The 6,328-nt window shown below is 48.1% G+C and overlaps 1 protein-coding gene across 1 annotated transcript in view; it reads left to right on the top strand.

Moving 5' to 3' along the window:
- The first annotated feature begins 3,386 nt into the window (after positions 1-3,386).
- ADAMTS10 (ADAM metallopeptidase with thrombospondin type 1 motif 10) overlaps positions 3,387-6,328 on the top strand; it is a 50,275-nt gene continuing 47,333 nt past the window's right edge. Inside the window, exon 1 of the mRNA XM_031604612.2 lies at positions 3,387-3,679. The gene's annotated coding sequence lies outside the window, so the exon portion shown is untranslated. The remainder of the gene's footprint in view (positions 3,680-6,328) is intronic.

Here is a 6,328-nt window from a genome sequence, read left to right as displayed (position 1 = left end):
ATTAAAAAAGGTGAAAATGCAGTGTTGTAACACATAACACACTCACCTTTGCAGTGTGAGCAGAGAGGTCTTGCTTCCCAGCAAGGCTCACTTATGCATTTGTCCCTTGCCAATAATCCCCACAAAGTTGAGGCCATGCATAACGACCTCAGTAATTGTTTTTTTTCCAGCTTTGCTTTCAGAGCTAGCAGTGGCTCTTTCAAGCTGAAATTACAAGTTTGGGAAACACCAACCCCTTTTTTTTTTTCTAACACCTGGCATTAATTAAACTGTTTTTCCACAGTTGGGCAATTAGTTTGCATGTCTCCACACCAGTGGAAAATAAAAACCATTTGTTTACAGCTGGTTTTGTTCACAGGTTCTCAACCTGCAGTACTTGAGCTGCAAACAAAGCAGAGCATTTGTTTATTGCAGCAGTAGTGAGAAGCCCAAACAGAGTGTTGTGGTGTTAGGTACTGTGCAAACATAAAAAGGATCAGTCTGTGGCCAAGGAGCTAGTCCCAACATGGATGTGGGGCCAGGCTGTGATGTAGAGCCAGAGCTGGGAACCCTGCCCAGTGTAGATGTAGCAAGAGGTCTTAATTTTTATTTTATGGACAAAATGGTTATACAAAATGACCCCATCAGGCCTCAGCATTGTCCTCCATCTGCGAGAATGCCAGCCTTAAAATGAGAATGGCAGCCTTAAAATGATCACTGGACTACAAGTGCTGCATTTGAGACATGGCTTAGTGGGCAATATTGGTGGTAGGTGGGTGGTTGGACTGGATGCTTTCAAAGGTCTTTTCCAACCATAATGATTCTATTGGTGTGCTGAATGCACTGGACATCAGTCAGCATCCTCCAGAAGCGACGCACCATGCAGGCATTGCTGATGATGTTTCTCCTGGATTTGCTGCTGCATCCCCTAGAAGTGATGCGCCAGGTGGTGCATCGCAGGGCTCCGTGCAGCCACACGAGGGTGCAGTGTCCTCGGGCTGCTGAGCACTGCCAAAGGGTCCTGTGGCTCTGCTGAGCTCCTGGGTCCTCTCCGCTCCTAAATGTGCGAGTGGGGATACTGGGGAGTTACAGAAAGAGGATTTTAGGTGTCCTCAAGAGATGCATCCTCATCCTAGAAGAAGGGAACAGCTGGCAATGTTAGGTATTGGAGACAAATGGTCTTGGCTGTCAGTTTCCTGTGAAATCCTTTTTTAAGACATGTCTTTTTGTTCTGTATCACATCCCTTTATCCTTTCCCATTTCCCAGGCTCCTGTGCTTGCAGTGAGATCTTGAGAAGATGTGCACAGCCCCATCACCCTACAGAGGCAGGTCTGGGCTGGAGTGAACTCAGCTCTTGAGCTGAGGAATTTGTGTGGTTTGGTGTGAAGATGAGAGCATCTGCACAGCCCTGTGCAGGCTTTTGCCCCGAGCACACACAGCAGGGAGAGGGGTAGGAAGCACAAAGCAGCTCGTTCTTGTGCTCCTGAGCAGGGGAGACGGATGTCTGCAGCCTCAGTCCCTCTTAATTACACACTGAGTGGATTTGAAGACAAGTTTCAGCCCCTAGGATGGCAGCAGGCCATGCTTTGAGCAATTAGTTTTTCCCTGGCACCATTCAATTAAACCCCAAACACTTTGTTTGGTTGCTCTTTTATGTCTGTGCCGTGGAGGCTCAGACAATGGCCAGCGTGGCCTGCAGAGGAAGGAAACCACTCTTTCCACCCAACCAGGGTGCCGGCCAAAAATCCAGCCCAGCAATTGCAGTCTCTTTGAACTCCATTCTCAAAAAAAGAAAGCCAGGACCAGTGCAAGGACTTTGCCGCTGTCCTGGGATGTCCTGGTTCCAGGAGCAGGACCAGGGATGGAGTTTGTGTTGGTGACCATGCACGGTCAGAACTCTCCTCCTGGGAGCAAGGGAGGTGTCCCTTTAGCATGTCCAGATTGCTGGGACTAGCACACCTCCTTGGCCATATCCACAGACCTCATTTCAGGGGTTTGCTGAGCTGAGAGCTGCCTGCAATCAGGAGGGTGCCCATGGAAATATCACTATTCCCACTCTCTTGCCTGAGCATCTGTTCATGGCTGCCTTCAGAGGCAGGGGGTTGGGGCAGGATCTGCACCCTGTCCCAGTGGGTGAAGGAAGGTGGTGGAGTATGACTCCTCCTGGGGCATCTGCTGCTGCTCCATCTGAGGAAAGGAGTTCAGAGGGCTTCAGGCAGTGGATGAAAATCCATCGTGGCTGTTAAATGCAAAGGCTGTTAAATGCAAAGACGCAGCCACCGGCTCAGCTATCCACATGCCAATAGCACAGGATACACTGCCAAAAGGACCACAAGCTGCTTGCTTTCCTTTTAGTCTCTTTTCTCAAGCATGCCATGACATGGCACAGGATCTGACCCACTCTGTGTTCCCTTCTAGCATCCAGGTGGTTACAGGCTCCTCTGTCCCCAGAGAGGGGCTCAGGCTGGGACTCTGCTGTCAGATGCCACAGCTCTTTCTGTGTCCTTCCCTTTTCCATCCAGAAAAAAAAAAGCAGGGCAATTGGGAAGGGTCCATATTTATAATGCTTGCAGAATGACCAGGTAATTCCCTTTACCAAAACCTAAATATTCCACTTTCTAATCCCAAAGAAGACTTCAAACGGAAGAAGGAAATGAGCTCCTGCCCTTCACTGCTTATTGTTTTATGTGTCCTGAGAGAGATTTGTATCTAAACAAGCAGTATTAATTACTTGCAGTGTTTATTCTTTACTCTAGCAATGCATTGTCCTCGGTGGGACACTCCACAGTGGCAGCAGAACAAGAGGCATTCTGCATCGCAGCAGCCAGCAGGATGAAAATGATGTAACTGGGGTGGGAAGGGAATTCTTAAAGCATTGGTGAACTCTTGAGGGCTTCTTTAAATGTAAAGCCAATGCCTACTGGTGCTGTAGAGCATGGTGGCCTTTGTTGAGGCCATTTTGTCAGACATGCGTTGGCTTTATAACAGCATTTCGAAGCTGCAGTTAAAATGAAAGTTGGGAATTGTATTTGTTTTGTTGGTTTGGTGGGTTGTTTTTTTTGGGGGGGGAGGAGGGGGAGGGTGAGGAGCAAATATCTGAGCAAAATCCGGAATTGCTTTCTCTGTCCTGCCTGCCCCTGTGCATTGTTGCTGCCATGGGGCTGCCCAGGAGGATGGCTGCTCCTCTCAGAGCTTTAGCTGATGAGTTTTATACTGCAGCAGCAAGACCTGCCTTCTGCACTGATGTCAGCACTCGGGGCGGGACTTTACAGCCCTGTGGGTTTGGGATTTTTTTTTTTTTTTTTTTTTCTTTGGATAATCCTGGCAAAATTCCTGAGAAAAGTTTTTTTCTTTTTTTTTTTTCTTTTCTTTTTTTTTTTTTTTTTTTTTTTTTTTGAGCAGCCCCTATACATGCTGCCTCCGAGCTGCTCTCTTATTACTGCTCACTTCCTGAAAGGAGACTTTTTAGCAAAGCCTCTAGCTGCAGCTCTGCCTGGGTCTGACAGAAGGAGGTTATTGAGGAAGGCGACATAAACCCTCAGCCTGGAAACTTTCTGACACTCACAGGACTGAGGGGGAGAGAGAAGAGCTTTTGGCCGCAGCTGGGAAAAAAAAAAAAAAAAAAACACGGAGGAGAAAAAAAAAAAGAATTAAAAAGGGGGGGAAAAAAAGAAGAAAGAAGGGAGAACGCTAGAGAAGGTAAAACACTCTTTAAAATAATCTTTCCAGAGAAAACTCTTTAAGGTCGGAGTGGGGTGGTCTGGGGCGGAGGGAATGCGAATGTTCTTTGAAATCAGAACCGTCTCCCTGGAGAAGGAATGAGCCCGAAGAGCGTTGCATGCTGGAAAAACATTTATGAGAATGAAAACCATGTTCACCGTTCTCCAACATTCAGAGTTTCCATAAAAACGCAGGGTTGTGTTTCAAAGCGTCTGCAGACAGCGGCAGTCGGCATCTGCTCACCTCCCCCTTCTCCCCGCGCCGCTCCACTTCTCATTGCTCGGAGCTGCAATCGCATGTTTGCTGCTCCGAAATTGGGTGCTCTTAAAGCAGAGCTGCTGGGGGTGAAGCTCTTAATTCCAGAATTATGGCTGCGGCGGCTGCAGCAGAGCGGTGCGTTCCTCGCTGTCCTCATTCCTGAGGATAAACACAGATTGAGCTCCTCTCCCTTTTGCTCTCCATCTGCAGGAGCGGTGCGGGCGGGGGATTGTAAACCGTCTGACCTGAAAAAGCTGCAAAGTCATTAAGTTGTGTGCATCGTTTGGCCCCGCTGCATGGGCCGTACATGGTCTCTGCTCTGATAGTACTTTAAAGGGTTTTTTAAAAGAGATCGATCCCTCCGAACGTGTTATTTTAGACATCAAAGTAAATATTAGTGATGGTGAAACGCCAGGAGATTATCTCATTAGAGCTGGAGGAGCTGTGCTATAAATAGGAAGGAGTTTATAAAATAATATTGATAAATCTCTACCAGAGGGGGAAAAATCAGGAGGATGGGTCAGGTACGGTGCTTGGTGGCAAAATTCAACATTGCCGACCATTTCGGTCCTGTTTGGGAACTGTTCCACTCAAGTGTGGGCACATCAGTGGGTTTTTGTTTCCCTGTACTGGTCCACACCAATACCCACGTTGGCTGGAGACGGCTCGGCCACACCAGAGATCTGTTTCTTATTCTGTATGTTAATATTACTGTTAGCAGAGCTCGCACGACCGAGTGGTGATAGCAGGAAGAGTTTTGGAGTCTTTGCTCATTTTTTGGTCTCCATCACACTGTAGATGGTGGAAGGGGAGATGCTTTGCTGGGCTGCCCAGGTATTCCTTGCAGTGCCGTGCCTGGACTGGCTCAAACCCTCACCCAATGAGGCTTCCCCCAGTGCTGGGGAGATGGTTCCAGTGTCACGAAATTTCTCCATATAAGGCTCATGCTGGCTGCCTTGGTTGCTCCATCCCATTGTTCTGGGCTGGCCCCACCAGCAGCACCCTCCATTTTCCGTCTCCTTTCTATTTGTGAAACCTCCAGTGCCTGTAGGTGCGTCTGCTGTTGCATTCCCCCAGCAGCTGCTCGGTGGTGTGATGGGAAAGGTCCTGTCATCTCCTCTAAATCATGCTTTCCCCAGATAAGGCTTTGGGGCTGAGCTGTTTCCCTTGGCAGAGGAATGCCCTGATAAGCCGGGACTGAATGAGCAATCAGTGGGGCCAAGTGGAACCCTAAGGGTAGGTGTTGCCTGCTCAACGTAAACAGTTTCTACTCGTCATGCAAGAGGCCTTTTAATTACTAACCTGTATGTTATCACAGATGGCTCAAGGCCACCCAATGTGCGTATCACATGCAGTGCTGATGCAGAGTCTGCATGGGCTCTGCTGCCCAGTGAGCATCTCCATAGAGGGCTTTCAGTTCAGGTTGCCTCAGGCCCACCCAGGGGGTGGTTCTGTTGGAGCGTTTGTCTCAAGCTTATCTGAAACCCCCAACTCCAAAAACCACTTTTCTTGCCAAGTTTCCAGCAATTAGTTCTTTCGAAGCCAAAAACACCGCAGGATGTGTTTGTCACGTCCTGTCCTGCCTAGATCTCAAGTTAACACAAATTAACTTAAAACAAACAGAATTTGGACCAAATTTGTCAAGTTTTCAGGAACAATTCCCTCGTGCTTAGGATGATGTCAGCTCAGATGTGCTGAAGATATGTAAGTCAAAAGATCTTTGCTTGACCCCATTACCCGTAGGAAATGTTTGCAGGGCAAAGAGTCGCAGCCATTTCCTGGGAATCTGCAAGGAGGTCAGATCCCACGTGCAGCTCTTGCAGGGTGAGAAACAGCAAACCACCAGCCTGGGTACGGATTCACTTTTCAACACCGAAGGAAGTTTTGTAAAGGAATAACATCAGGCAAATCTTCCTATCTCGGTTACTGGGAGTGCCTTAAATCAAGTCTGCAACCAATTCCAGTGTTGGAAGACTCTCCAGTGAGAAACTGTGCCAAAATAGTTTTGCTCCATCTGATTTCAGTAGAGCAGTGTCAGTGGCACATGCTAAGTGCAGGGTGTCCGTTCAGCTGCTCTGCTGCTCTCCTGCCTTCTGTATTTGCCCTGGCTGGGAAAAGATGTGCTTGGGATGTGCCATGGTTGTGTATTTGTTGTGTCTGCATTCCTTTCTATCATCCTGGACCACCATTGCTGCTATTGTTTTCTACTCTTCCATTGTAGCTCCATTTTTAGGGAGTCCAAATTAATTCCTGTGCAGTTCTAGACATCCCTCTGAACTCAGTCATTCATAGATCCTGGTTTCAGTCGGATCTGAGGTTGAAATCCTGGCTCCCTACTTTGCAAATTGTGCCACTGACCTCAGCAGGGCC

The sequence above is a fragment of the Phasianus colchicus genome, chromosome 28 (assembly GCF_987193195.1).
Source record: "Phasianus colchicus chromosome 28, bPhaCol1.hap1.1, whole genome shotgun sequence".
Taxonomy (NCBI): Eukaryota; Metazoa; Chordata; class Aves; order Galliformes; family Phasianidae; genus Phasianus; species Phasianus colchicus.
Note: the sequence above shows the minus strand (reverse complement) of the source record. Positions and strands in the feature narration are given on the sequence as shown.